Raw genomic sequence first — 15,192 nt, 5'->3', positions numbered from 1 at the left:
GACTTGTGACAGCCGTCAGTGTCTGTCACTTAGTGCAGTGTGTGTGTGTGTGTGTGTGTGTGCCTGTAGGATTGTTTGCATTAGGTTGGGCTGAGTAAACAGGGCTCAGGTTACCTCTGAAGACTTTTTTCATATCATTCATTCCATTTAAAATAGAGAAATGTCCCAGGGGGGGTACATTACATGGTAGCACCCGGTCACATTTGCTTTCAAGCACAACGAGGGGTCAGATCACATGTTGGCCTTTGATGAACCTCGTATGACATACGTGGATGAAGGTCAATATGCTGTGTGGGTCTTTTGATGAGTTTTCATATGAGCTTTAATGATCCAATGAAAGTGAGACTACTTGTATTTGACCCTTTTTACCCACATTGAATCAAAGTCCCAAAAATGTTCTTCTGTCCTCACACATCTATTCAGGAAGATATGAATCAATTTCTTTCTTTCATTATTGACTCACAGTTGCTAAAATAGTTGACAAAAACTTGTACTGATATTTTTTTTATTATTATTTGGTAAGAGTGTCTTCGATGAGTTAGGTCATCTCCCTGGGTTTCTGTTTTGGTGCAATTTAAATTTTTGTTTTGAAGAGGACTCATACATGATACCTGCTAATTGGTGGTGATGGTTAATCCTGAAAGGCAACACTGAGACTCGGACATTTTCCCCAACAGAAAGTTACTCCATCTAGTAAATAGTGATTTCCCCTGTATTTGTTTGTACATTAGCAGGATTACCTTGAAACTTGCTAAAAGAGTGGCGATCAAGAAGAAGGCATTGTTTAGTTTTTTTTACCTTCTGAAAGATTTGGAAATGTTATATCTTTTCGCTTAAATTTTGATTAAACATGTTTGGGGGACTGATATTTATGAATGTGTGCTGTTTGGATCAGATCCAAATAAAAATCAGGACCAAGTGAATTTAAATATGGTTTCATAAGGAGACTGTGGGCCTTGATGGAAGTAAACACTCTACTGCTACTCTAATTTATTATTTGATAAGCTGCCGTTTACTGATAAAACTGATTTCATCCACCCAATTGCTTTTTGGAAGTGGCACTCTGCGTGTGTGTGAGAGAGAGTGAGTGAGAAAGCTTCGGTTAATTTCAAACTCTTTCTCATATTTTTGGTGTATTTATTTATCGGAGCTAAGAGCTTTTGATTGAGTGAAAATAAAAACATTTAGTAACGCTTTAGTTATTCTGCTACTTTCAAGCCATTTGATTTTATTCCATTTAAAAAATGACCGAGTACATTTCCTTACATGTCATGTAATTTAGGTGACGCTTTTATTCAAATCGACTTCCAGTTCGTGCATTCAACACCTATGAGGGGCCAATCAGTGTTCAGCATCTTGCCTAAGGACATTTCGGCATGGGCTGCGATTCGAGCCGCTGTACCTCTCAGCCACAGCAGCCCGTGAGAATAACACCACAACAGTTTGTACGGCATCACATTTTTCCGTGGTGTCTTAGATGTCTGGACCATGTCAGCTCTGTGATTATCACCAAGACACCTGTGAGACACATGCACACACAAGCAAACACACACACACAAACAGACACACACACACACACACACACACACACACACACACTAAGAGCATGTGAGATCCCCCTGGCTATGTAATGTGCTTCCTCTCTGTACGTTGAGACATTCCTGAACGTTCCCTGTTGCAGCCGGAGTCACTGGGTTTGTGTCTGTGTGAGTGATGTGTAAGGTAGGAAGCCAAAGATCAACTATTTCAAATCCTAAAGTTGTTTATCATAACCTTCAGTTTCTGAATTCAACTATAGCAATACAATTACTACACAGGAAACCCAAGATGTAGGATGATTGCTAATCCGATTCTCAGGTTCATGTGTGTCCCTGTTTTTTTGTGGACTTGGCAAGGATGTTGCAACATTACAACATTATTCAAGTGAACATTGTGCACACATGGTGCAATAGTCTGAATAAATATGTGTGTGGGAGTCAATTAAGCTTTGCTCCATCTACTCATGATCACTTACTTCACCAGTGGCCATGGCCTAAGTTCTGCTTTCAGATGATACAACTGTACAACTAATTATAATGCTCTCATTTCACTTTCTTGTCTCTGCTGTCTTTGGCTTCCATCTCACCTTTTCTCCATTTCCTTGTCTCTTTATATGTCTCCCACCTTCCCACCCACCACCTCTCTCTCCCACTCTCACTCTTACTCTCACTCGCTCTCTCCCCCGTCAGTTGATTTATCCCCTGCTCTGTTTTCCCTGGACCACATGGTCCGGCAGTTTGCCCCAGCACCACTCATCCAGAACCGATGTCATTCAGATCCAGTTAAATAAATGGCCCTATAAATTTCCTCCAATAATAAGCGGGGCTGCTGCTGGAATGTAGAGGCTGCTTGTTGGGGACAGGACGGGTCTCGGGATGGTGGGCCTGGCTGGTTGGGGGTCAGTGTGAGAAAGCGCGGATGCTGTGTGGATGGGTTGTGAAAGTGTGCGTGAGGGTGAGGGGAGAGGGGGAGTGGGTGGGGGATTCCAGGCCTCTGTCTGCCTCTCTACCTGGAACGAGACCTCAGGGACACTTTAAATCAGCCCACCCAGCGACAGAGACACCAATCTGGCCTCTGTCAGACCTGGCTACATCTAGTCAAGTCAAGTGCGCTCGTGTGTGCATATGTGCACGTGTGTATCTACACGTGTGCCTAAAACTGTATGTAAGTGACTCCAGCTAAATCATCTGCAAGCCTGCATTTATAATCACCACCACAATCCTCATCACACAGCCTCTCCTTTGAGTCTAAACTGGTTTCTAAAATACCAAGAAAACAATGAACGCATGAACAAATGAAATGGTGAAACCTGGAAAGTGTTGACAGACAAATCAATTAGAAATAAAGTGCTGCTTAGTGTTTGTGTGGCTGCAAACACATAAGTGGTAAATGTTTGTTTCGAGTCATCTTCCCATTAAAGAGCAGAAAGGAGGAAGTTGACCTTTAAACTGCAGCTTCGACTTGTTATTCCAGTTCCATTGTTTTTCCCTTGGATTAAAACTTAAACGTGGCTCATGACGGGTTATGTAACTTCCAGTCATACACTCTCATAAATGTTTTCTTGTCTGTCTGACAATATGATCTTCTGTCCATGAGAGCAGACACGTGGCATTTCTGTGGGTCGTTCCACTGGAGAACGTATTGCATGATGTCGCTCCTGCTGAACCACAAACACACTCACAATCGTAGAGCGGTGTCACAGCAGAGAAGCCAGCTGTCTGTTATGTACTGTGCTCTTTACTATAAAAACAAAATAAAATAAAATAAGAGAATTTTCTTATAATCCCATTTTAGTTACAACCACTACACCCAGATATCGGTCCTCCCAAAATTTTTCTAAATTAAAACGTCTCTTGCGATGTTAAAGAAAGTGTGTGTGTGAGTGTGTGTGTGTGTGTGGGGGGGATCCTTGCAGCCACACCCTTAATTAAATCTGCTCCAAAAGTAAATGGGTTCTTCTTTGGTGCATTCCACACAGTTCCAGTAAGATAAATTCATTAGTTTATGGGTAGTCCTGCCAACAGACAGACAAACAAACAATCTAGATTAGGATTTTCTCTTGGATCTGCACAACCCCATAAATGTGTCAGAATTCTCTCATCAAGTTCCATGAATTATTCCCTGGGAAATCAAATGTCAATGACGGAGTATCTGACAATGTAAAGTCAGAGGAAAAAAAGATTAGATAAATAGGTTCTTTCCTAACCCATACTGCATCCCTCCACCAAGTTTTGTGATAATCCGTCCAGTAGTTTTTGTGAAATCCTGACAACAAACAAACAAACACAGATGAAAACACAACCTCTTTGGCGGGAGTAATTATCCACTCACCTAAAACCGTTATCTTCACTTGAAGCTTGACCTTATTGTCCAATCCACAAACCACTTTACAGAGGGTGATTTCTGCCGTCTCTGTTGTTCTTTTTCACTCAATCACAATCTGTGTGTTTACCTTCTGCTGATTTATCGGCCTTTGCTGCAGTAGCAGCCTGGCAGCACATGAGAAAACTGTGTGACCCCTGGACCGTCCAGCCGCTACAAGTCTCTGTGGGAAACGGGGAAACTCAATATTATTTCTCCCACCAACAGAGGGATGCGCTTAACACATGGGAGGGTGGCAGCTTTATGTGGTTTTCATGTTCATTTCCCACCACAGCTGCAGCAGCAGAGTCGGAGGAAAATTTAGCACATCGAAGCGTCAAAGTGCTCCCACGCACCCCCCCCAGCGTCATCCACCAATGTGTTGCACTGAGCTGAGCCGGCCCTTCATGCACCACGGCACAAACAACATAACCTGGCACTGTAAAACAAACATACCCAGCTTGGCTTTGAACCAAAGGAACTGCATTTTTAAGAAGGGTGAGCTACCATTGCCACCGGCCTCCAGGTTCTTGAGGGGAGTGGCGGGTAGGTGACCATCTATCACCCCCGTCTCCACACCCCACACTCCCTGACTCCATCCTGTTCCCTCTACCTTGTCCAGTTATGGAGCTGAGTGACTGGCCCACTGTGCGATGCCAGTGACCTGAAACCCGTTTACTGCCTTAAATCGCTGCCCCTGTCCTCCACCCCCTTTCGCCTCCGCCTCCCTCCAAAGCCACACTGCCACCCTCCTGTCTGTCACCTCCACAAGATGACTAATTATCCCCTTCTCCTTAAACGGGACTGAGGCCCCGTGTGGCCCCTGGTCACCCTCCCCTCCACAGCCTGCCGTGTCTGCTTAGAGAGGAGATTCCTCACCCTGGAATGAGGCAGTAGACCTGGGCAGCCCCACACTACCCCCCACCCCCCTCCACCCACGAGAGCTCCAGCTTATATCTATGTGTTTATCAAATCTACATGGAGAAAATAAACATTGTTTGAGCGTGATGTTGACAGATTGGCTGGAAATATGAACATCAGCCATAGAGGAAAGAAGTGGGCATTTATCACCAGGAGAAAGGATACTGTTTCGTGTGTGTGTGTGTGTTTGCATGTCTGTTTCTGTGTAGTTCATGTTTGCATACCTGCTGCATGAACTGATCTCTGTGTGTATGCATGCAGCTGTGTGTGTGTGTGTGTGTGTGTGTGCGCGCGCCCTCTCTACATCACCGTCTGGCTCCCATGTGAGGCAGTAAATCTATCATTCCCGCTGCGTTTACCTACCACTTCACAGAGCTGTATGTCCAGTGTAAACAACGTTTATCACTTCATGCAAATGAGCCTGTAAGCTGCACGTATCCACAAAGCCTCCATTCACTCCCGGCGTGCTGTTTTACCAGTACGCTGAATCCGATACCCCAGATTACACGCTTATTCCCCGGCACCGTGAGCTGCTTGACTGTCACTCACTCTCAACAATGGCTCCCCCGAACAGCATTTTAGAAATGCTCTAGAGCTATTACTGGAGTTATGGCCAATACTAGTGCACATAAATGTCAGGTTTCAACCTTGACAGGCCGGCTGTGAACACAAGAGACAAGATTTATCTCCTCTCCATCCTCTTCTCCTCCTTGTTTCACCTTATATTTCCTCTACTTGTAACTCCTCTCTACCTCACCCCTCTTTTGTTTTTTCTCTTTTTTCTTTACCCTATCAGCTCGCGGAGGTGGTGGCATGTGTTGATTATAGTAATTTTGCCGGTGCGGTGCACCCTGCTCTTCTGCCCTTGGGAAACCGCAGCAAAGTTCAAACTAATAAACCTGTTGAGGCCAATGGTCTGTGTTTAAAGGGACTGTATTTATATAGCGCTTTACAGTACATTTTTACATTCACCCACTCCCACGCACATTCTTACAGTCCATCTATGGGCAGCACCATTTCTATATGTTATTTTTATTTATTAAAACCCCTATCTGATTCAGTTACTGTTATTAACTGGAAGTGGAACAACTGGAAGTGGAACAACTGGGCCTCTAAACATGTTTTAATGTCCTATGATCGTCTCCTCAGTTCTGGCATGAAGGTAAAGCTGGCTATCAGCAGCCGTCGGCCCTCAGACACTCACACTGGCCTGAACATCAGCAGCACGTGTTGCTGTAAATTACGACTTAGGGCCCCACTGGGAGGTAGAAAAGATTTATGGGCCACTAATAAGCACTATCTCCTCAGCAGATCTCACTGCATGACACTGGCTGTGTGTGTGTGTGTGAGAGAGATGAACGAAGACATGTGCGCTCTTACAGACACACGGTGTATGGTTTAAAATAATAATATGAAACTTTAAGGAGTTCATATGAGGAGACTGGAATTTGTAAGAGTAAAATGAAATCATACAAAAAGAAAAAGTGTTAAATACACCCTGGGTAATAACCTAAATACCTCGACAACAAATAAATGAATATCACATCAGAAGAAATATAACTGTATTATGATGGAGTGTAGTGTGAAAGCAACAAAGAATATAAGCAGGGGTGATCCCCTGCTCAGGCTGCATAGACCCCTATCAGCCAATGATGTATGTATGTTTTTTATATTGAAAAAATAACTTCATTCACACCATATGATGACGGATAATTGGTAAATCCGCATTAAGTAGATTGTGTCTCTATTTTAGAAGTTGGTGCAAAAGTTCCTCAGCTGTAGATATCCTGAATTGATCTAATCGGTAAATATGAACATTCACTGTTGAAACATAATGTTTTATTTTAGATGACAGTAGGCAAATAACTGAGTGTTCGATGAGAAGTTAATATTTTAATTAAATAATTACTTAATATGGGTGTACTTGCCTCTGAAACCACAGATACAGCAGTCAATATTTGTATTGTATAAGAGAGAATATGGGATTATATGTGAGAGCAGGAAGTACGGGGACATGTTCACACTCAGCACACAGTTTTTCTACAGAGACTTCATAAGCCTTCCCTAAGGTCTTTTGACAGATCCCACATTTCTGCCCTGAGCCCGGACACTTACTCACAGAGAAACAGCCTTGATAAAGAAACTGCAGCTATAATGCTTTCATTTTCTAGCTCTGTTTATATGTGTGTGTGTGCACATGTGTGAGCAGAGTCTGACGTTAAGACATGTTCCCTCTCAGCACTGCTTTTAAGAGCTGCCTTTGACAGAGCAACAATAGCATCAAATCTGACTGAAGAAAGTGTCACACACAAAGAGAGAAAGGGAGCTAATATGTCGCTGTGTGTGTGTGTAAAGGCCCACATAATCACCTGTTTGCCCTTATTTGTTGTGTGAGTGTCCCTGTGTATCTGTGTGTGTGTTCACCTGTGACCGGGGCTATTCATTAGGCAGAGATGAGCTCATGAGGGTGGGTCTGACAGAGGGATTGGTGAGTGTATGGGCCTGCTGCCCGTTTCAAATCCAAGGTTAATCCTGGCCTTTCACACTGGTGCGTGTAGTTCACAGAGCGTGGTGGGTGGGAATGAGCGGACAGAAGGATAAGGTACGATTGGAAGTTTGAAAACATTCGAAAGGTTGGACAATATCAACTTTTGGTGTTTGAAAATCGTCATTTTTTAAAAACAAAACTGGCTTCAAGCCTACACAACGATGGGAAATATGAAAAGTCGCATTTATTTTGAAAGGTGAATTCTCAAGTGAAAGTTTCCTTTTAATGCTTTTCTGCTCCACAGCGTCTAATTGATCATTTAATAGTCAAGAGATTATATTACAGCTTCAGCTACATATATGGGAAATTGTTTTTTTCTGTCTGTTTAAAGTGGCACATTCATGTTTTGTTGTTGTACATAGGAACAAAACACTGTCAGATTATAAATGTGTCCAGATTTAAACATTTTTCTTTTCCTTAAACCTGCATTTATCCCTGTTTTGGCCACGTAGCGACAGCACAAAATACAACAAAGACGTATTGTAAAGTTAATATGATAAATGTGTTGCCTCTCCATGAGAACTGCTTGTCACATTGTTGTATAGCATCAGAAACACCCTTCCTGACATTGGAATTAGGGAGGCTGCATCTGTCCATCTGTGTAACTTTCTGAAACCAAGCTGAACGACTGGCCAGATGTATGGAGGTGAGAAGGACACAGTTTTCAACGTATCTTCCCAGCACTGTTTTTTCATTTGTTACACAACTACAATGGCACTCAGTTGAGCACATAACTCCTTCATGGATCCTCAATCCAACTAATATGCTTGATATTTTTATTAAAGAATCCATGTCTGGGAAATCAGTTAAAACTTATGAAAATCTAACAGACAAACAAAACACCCGATCTCGCAATCTTAGAAAAAGGGATACAATCGCCCCCTTTGTCCGGCTCTGCCCCAACATTTTGCATTCAGTAGTGTTTCTGTATACCTGCTGCAAACCCCACCAACCAGCCAACAGACAGACAGAGGGGGGTGAAAACATAACCTCCCTGGCAGATAGAAACGTGTAGCTCTTTAACATCAATATATTCCCTCTCCTGTTTCTCCACCACCTAGTGAGTTGCAGACTTTTTCTCTCTGCTCTTTTTTGCATGTTTGGTATTTGTACAAAATGTAAATGAGATGAGGTGGATGAGAGCAGTGACACTGAAAACACCTAGTTAACCTGAATGCCACTAAAACTGAAATCAAAAGAAAAGATCTGCCGTGTATTGGAGTGACAACGTGTCTTCTGTTTCTACAGTTGAATTTATGTGTCATTCTTTACCTAAGCCTCAGAATTGCTTCAGCAGTCAGTCATCTAACACTGTCTATGCCAGAGATTAACACGGATTTTACCTCTGGATCCTCGTACACCCGGAACAAGTACTCCTGTTGCAACTCCGCCGAACTAAAATAGGGTAAGTAGGTGTGAAGAGAGTTGGACGGATGGTAGATGGTCATTGTGCATGTGTGTGTAACTGTAACTGTAACTTTACACTATTTTATGCGCATGCAACCACAGTACTAACAATGGCTCCTGTAACACACAGACCCCCTCGAAAAAACATCTACACACGAATGCACACACACTCACACATGTCGTGCCACTTTCCCCAAACCCTCAAGCACACACTCCCTTTCTGGATTCATATGGGCTTCTTGGCAGCAGCTGCAGCCCTTTATACTGTGGGGTTAGCAGTTCATGATTCACTGTATATATATGTGTGTCTGTGTCTCTGTGTGTGTGTGTGTGTGTGTGTGTGTGTGTGTGTTCTTTCCCACTGGCACAGCTGACACGGCATTAAAGCACTCGGAGCAGCATGTAGCCACTGGCATGTAGCCTGCAAGGGATTTAGAGGGCAGACAAAGTCACTATGTTTTTCCTCTCGGTTGCCCCCCACACACTCTCTTTCTTTAATATGGGTGTCACTCCCTTTACTGTTCTCAGACATGTGCGCCCACACACACACCGAGCAGTTTAAAAAGGTGAAATGCATTGCGACTGATGAAATCCATCCTTTGAGGTTTACGTTCGTGCTTCCCGGAGTCTCTTTCTTTCTCTCCCCTGATTGATTGTTTCGCCCTGTTTTCGTCAACAGAGAATTCCACAGGAAACGACGGTAATTAAGAAATATTGATGCTGGATTCATCTATTTGCTTTTCCAAAATGATCATTAGCACAATTCGGCCGCAGTCGTTCATCACTGTACAGAGGCACTTGGCATCAGACACACTCGCTCGCTGCGGGCCTATCCCTGCATTTCTCTCGGCGATGACTTCATTAGAGCTTGAATTTGGTGTCCTGTAAACATGTGTCTCACAGGGAGATATGATATAATGCCTGGAACAACTGCTCATCGGTCTTCCATACACGTGGTAAAGCACAACACTCCTAAAGGAACCAAGGGGATGGACAAAATGTCCCAATCACAAAGACAATACTTGAATGCTGATAAGTTTTATTGACAAGATAATGGTGAAACAACAAGGAGAAACACTAGTGGAGATTTCCAATAAAAGGAACACCAAATTCCTTCAGGATAACTGCAGAGCACCACTTTTAGTCAAACTGAATTCATATCGTTAGAGACGGACCCTCAATTGTGCTGATGTGCTCCTGACTGGAGGGGATCATTTCCCTGTGAAGCCCATATAATGTATAAATAATTGGATGGCGAATCTCCAGTTACTTCCACTATCGAGAAATGGAGCCAATATATCTTGTATATGAATGCTATCTTGAGATGATGATGTCATGTGGAGCCAACGTCTGTGCGGTAACGTTAGGGGATAGAGCCGAGGTATCAAGGTCCTGCTCAGCCAATCGCAAGTCAATCTCAGCTGTCAATCTTGACATTAGATCCCATTTTGACGGCATCAAATAACTAATTCAAACCAAACCAACTGAAGAAATTAGCAATTGGACAATCACTATATGATAATTCAAGAAACCATCTTTGGAAAGATGTGTTTTTTAAGTTGGCGTATTTTGACTTTTTAGCCTGGCCAATTTTTGATCTGCTAAGGTCTGGTTTATGACCTATTCTGCAGCCAGTCACCATGGGATGATAGAGAAGCTTTGACTTCACTTGTGGGGAGCTGTCATGTCCTTCATCTTCATATACAGTGTATGCTGTAGCCCATCAACACTTATACACTTTCCCATGTCCCATGACAACATTCAGCGTTGACCCATCATGCTCTGTAGTTTCCCTTGGAAAAATTAATTTGGGAAAGCTATCGAGCCTGAATTACTAATGTTAGCACCTTTTCCCACAAGTTACTGTTCTTTTTAAACAGTATAATATGTAGTGAGTCAAATCACAAATAGCAGGAGTAACATATGGAGTCATAGGAACATGTGATTTCTTCATTTGATTGAATGTGTGCTGTCCTTGTTTAGTTTTGAATTCACTTCCCATCATTAATCATTTATTGGTTATACATGCATCTTGCGACTATGTTGACTGACAGTGTGGATGTGCTCTATATTAGTATTGTATTACCCCCAAATAAAGTGGCTTAGATCATATGTCTCAAACTCCTCCTTCCTGCCCATCTGATCGTAAGACTGCTTGGGTATTTTGCTCCCTCAGACTTTGTTATGGTGTTGTTGCCATGTTCCCAGATCTCAGCAGTTACTTTGGTGAGTAGCTTATTATTATAAATAGAAATTATGGCAAGAACAAGAGCCAAATTGTTCCCCTTTAAAGTACGGTCTATAAAATAACCATAAAATTGAATTAACACCTCTGAGACAATATGTTCGTCATTCACGTTCAAAACCGATTCCATCCCAGGCCACACAGAAGCTGAATCAGTCAGGCAGAGCACTCACCCTGCAGCTCTGGAAAATATAATAAGCCCTTACGTATTTTTCATGTACTGTATTCAGACCGGTTTATCTTTAGAGGAAACCAAAGGAAACTTTAAAGTGTAATACCTGTTGACAATCATTAAACACCGATGATCCGTGAAGATCTGGCAGCTGTCCACTGGACATCAGCAGGTCTGATGAGTGCTCTACAGGGATGAACAGTCATGTAGTACAGAGCTGACAGCCTGAAGGGGTTCACCCTGACCAAAAACCTGCAGCAGGTGATTTCAGGTTAGTCAGGATAAGTCAGGTTATTCTAATCATCAAGATCACATGACTAAAACCTGAAATAATCACAAGAGTTCCTTAAACTTGCAATCTGTGATGAAGATTTTATAGTCAATGTTTCTCAAAAAATTGATTTTCCTTCATTTACGGGCCACGTTTAAGTTAGACTTAATCATGTGACTTGTGTTATTTTTTCTCACATTGCATGTTAGCGATCTCAGAGGTCCCAATACAGCAACCAATACAATATTCAGACCCAGTTTAACAACTTTTCAAAATAAAAGCTCTGTAACGCAGCTCAATATAAAGCATTGCAGCAACATGATTTTACTTTGAAGACTAATTTTAAGATGCATTTATTTGTCCCAAACACATTCACAGACATGCACAGGCACACTCGTAGGGAAATTTAACCTCTGCTTTTGACCCATCTGGTGCAGGACACACAGAGCAGTGAGCGACCATGTACGGCCGGGGAGCAGATGTTGGGGGAGTAAGGTGCCTTGCTCAAGGGCACTAGACAGGGTAGGGTGAATCCTCTTGGATTTTTGGACAGATCAATCCAGGTTCGTCTTTTTGTTGTTTCTCCGTGGAGTCGAACCAGAGACGAACCAGAGACCTTTTCTGCCCATAGTCCAAGTTTCTGCCACTAGTCCAAGAGTTTCTACGAATGCTGCTGCAATGACGGGCATCAGCACCCATGACACCATTGAATGTCTCTGTCTCAATTCAATATGACAAAATTAAAAGAATCAGATTAGCGAAATGATCTGGCAGCGATTTTGGCCGACGGTTTGACTCAGTTGTTGACTCCTGCTGTAGTTTATACAAGGACATATAATACCTATTCAACTGGGTTATATTTATGATAATAAACTATGATAAGTTAAAAAGATACAGTACAATCAATACAATGTAGCAGACAAAAGCAGGAAATCTGGAACATGAAACACATGGCAACACTGTCAAAACACAAACAAACAGGCCAAGAACCAGATTAACAAACATAACCAGCCTGACCAACTCACTGCCATCTGAATACTAACAGTGGTGAAGGATTTACCTCCCTGGGCTGCAGTATGCCTTCTGAAATTACTACAGTAACAATAGTCAGTGGTGTTGGCAAATCTAAAACTCTTTTGACCCATCTGTATAAGTTATTTGTATTGATTTATTACCCCGTCTCCTCTGCCTAACACACACACGCACACACTCACACACACCCTTTTCATTTGGCTGAGTGAACTGATTTACAGTCTGCAGAGGTGGTGTGTGAGAATGGTGGGGGTGGACTTTAACAGCCTGATAAGTGTGTGTTCAGAGAGTTTGATTTATTCTCACACACACACTCACACACACACACACACACACACACATATACAAGACACCATACTTAGCTGCCGTTTAACTCTGAACTCTGATCTGAGAACACAGCATGACCTCCCCATAAATTCCCCATCATTTAAAGGCCAAAGTCTGTTTGCACACAAAATTGTGAAAGTGAGTTATGCCTTTCCAGTCAGTTTTCTTATATTCCCCATTCCTCAGGATGCTTTTGCAATCAAAGCTTTGCTCATGAAACAATAACATAATCTGTTGCCTGTCCAGCCTCAATGTGCCTGTTTTCCAGCTGACCTCTAATCTCCCAGGAGGCATTAAAGATCTGGTTCTACTTGAACAAACTTTCACTGAGGATGAAACAAGGTTGTAGGCAGAAGTAGATTAGCTGCTCAAAAACAGCCAATAAGTTTGTCCATTGTTAACCCCCTATTACACTGTGCAATGTTTCTGCCAATAAGTTTGTCCATTGTATAGATATTTTACAAAAATAATGCCATTAATATGTTTGAGCAGGTGATTTATCAGTCCTCTGCAGTCATGGTTGTACAAGATACAAGATGCATTTATTGTCCCACACACATGCAAGGGGGGACATTTGTTTTCTGCTATGACCCATGTGGTGTACACAGGAGGACAGACAGAGGACAGCCATGCACGGCGCTCCAGGTAGCAGGTGTTAGGGGAGTAAGGTGCCTTGCTCAGGGGCACTTAGACAGTGGGGTTGGGTAGGCACTTTTGACAGTGTGGAACAGAGGTGTTGTCCAGGTATTGTCCGTTCAGTTATGTTGTTTTTATTGTCACTCCCTGGAGTCGAACCAGAGACCACCGTCGGATTTTCTGCCCACAGTCCAACTTTCTGCCACTAGTCCACCGCCTCTCCCAGCGGACACAGGTCTGGTTCAGACTAGGTGTTTTGCTGCACATCTTCCTTGCTCCCTGTCCTCCATTCACATTTAAATTCTGTCCTATTATTAACAGCCAACATGTCCAAAAATATCTATAAAAACTTAAAATCTACAGTTTATAAATAATAAAATTCCTTGATTTGATGATTAACATCTTAAACGAGTAACTCCAGCAAACTCTTGTTGTCATATTCAGAATATGGAGTGTGCACGTCAGTGGTATAATTAGTTTTTTGTCATAACCAGTTTCAGACGAGCACTTTGAGACAGTAACTTTGTCTCTCACTAACTTTGATCAGTCTGTGCTTCCACTGTCAGTGCAAATATGCTTAGATTGACTCTGCCACCCAAGAGCAGCAGCAGCACCTGAGAAGGCAACAATCAGCAGCCAAGTTCAAACAGAGACAAAAACAATGAGAATAAAATGTTAATTATTTTTGTATACGTGCCAACGTTAAAATTACATATAATGTTTTTTCAATTTGAAATCGGATAGCTACAACCAGAGATCAGGTATATCCAACTTGCTCCGAGATGATTTCCTATTTTAAATAATTCATGCATGTTTATCCTCCTGAGGACGCACATGTGAGACTCACTGGTCCACAGGGTCCCATCTCAGTTTCCAGAGGTTAACCTGATGTCCTGTGTGACCCCGACAGGAACACTGCTGGAAAGGGTTCCTCTCTGTGTGCTTTACACCCCACTTCCCCCTCCAACATCTCAGGAGGTCCAGCCGGGCCTGGCAGCCGCTCAAAGACGCCCTTCTTTTGCCCTGCACCCCTCGGGAGGGCAGCCCCCCCAACATTTATGCAAAAAGTCAACAAGCCCTAATTGTAGGATCGGCTTACAACCTAAATTCTTCTTGAGCCCATTAACAACTGCAGTTAATTATAAGTCAAGCAGAGGGCCGTTTGACGGCGTGTGAGTGACAGCGAGAAGGGGCGATGTAGGAACCCAGCGGAAAGCCGGAAAAAAAAGAAACTGGAAACATTTCAAGTTATATTACAGATACAACACACACACACACAAACACACACAGACACACGCACACACACACACACACACACACACACACACACAAACACTCGTGTAAGCACACAGGCCCATTAGCCTTTTTAGGCAGACCTCCCAGACTTCACTAAATCTCTTCTTCATTGGTCTTTAGGGCAGGGATTTGCTCTAATGAAGGAGCGGATCAGAGCAGTGACTCACACATTGTCAAAGTCACAATTAGACAAACTTTCCCGCAGCTTCAACGTGTCAGCTTGACAGTGGGATCTATCTGCCCTCTAATTACACTCTTGGACAGCTGAGCGCACAGTAAGCTTATAATAAGACACGTAAAAGGAAGTGAGCCATCAACTGTGGCAAAATCAGGTAGGTTGGCATGCTGGTTATTACTCTTCCTGGTAGAAGCTATGCAGAAGACTGCAGGAGAGGCAGATCAAGGACCATTCTAAATCCAGGGGAAATAAAGAGGCC

At 42.8% G+C, this 15,192-nt stretch overlaps 1 long non-coding RNA gene across 1 annotated transcript in view; it reads left to right on the top strand.

Annotated features, from left to right (window-relative positions):
- LOC128438707 (uncharacterized) overlaps positions 1 to 15,192 on the top strand; it is a 47,231-nt gene that overhangs the window by 13,486 nt on the left and 18,553 nt on the right. The window lies entirely within an intron of this gene.

Source organism: Pleuronectes platessa, chromosome 4, assembly GCF_947347685.1.
Source record: "Pleuronectes platessa chromosome 4, fPlePla1.1, whole genome shotgun sequence".
NCBI lineage: Eukaryota > Metazoa > Chordata > Actinopteri > Pleuronectiformes > Pleuronectidae > Pleuronectes > Pleuronectes platessa.
The sequence above is the reverse complement of the archived record's forward strand: the minus strand, read 5'-3'. Positions and strand labels throughout refer to the sequence as shown.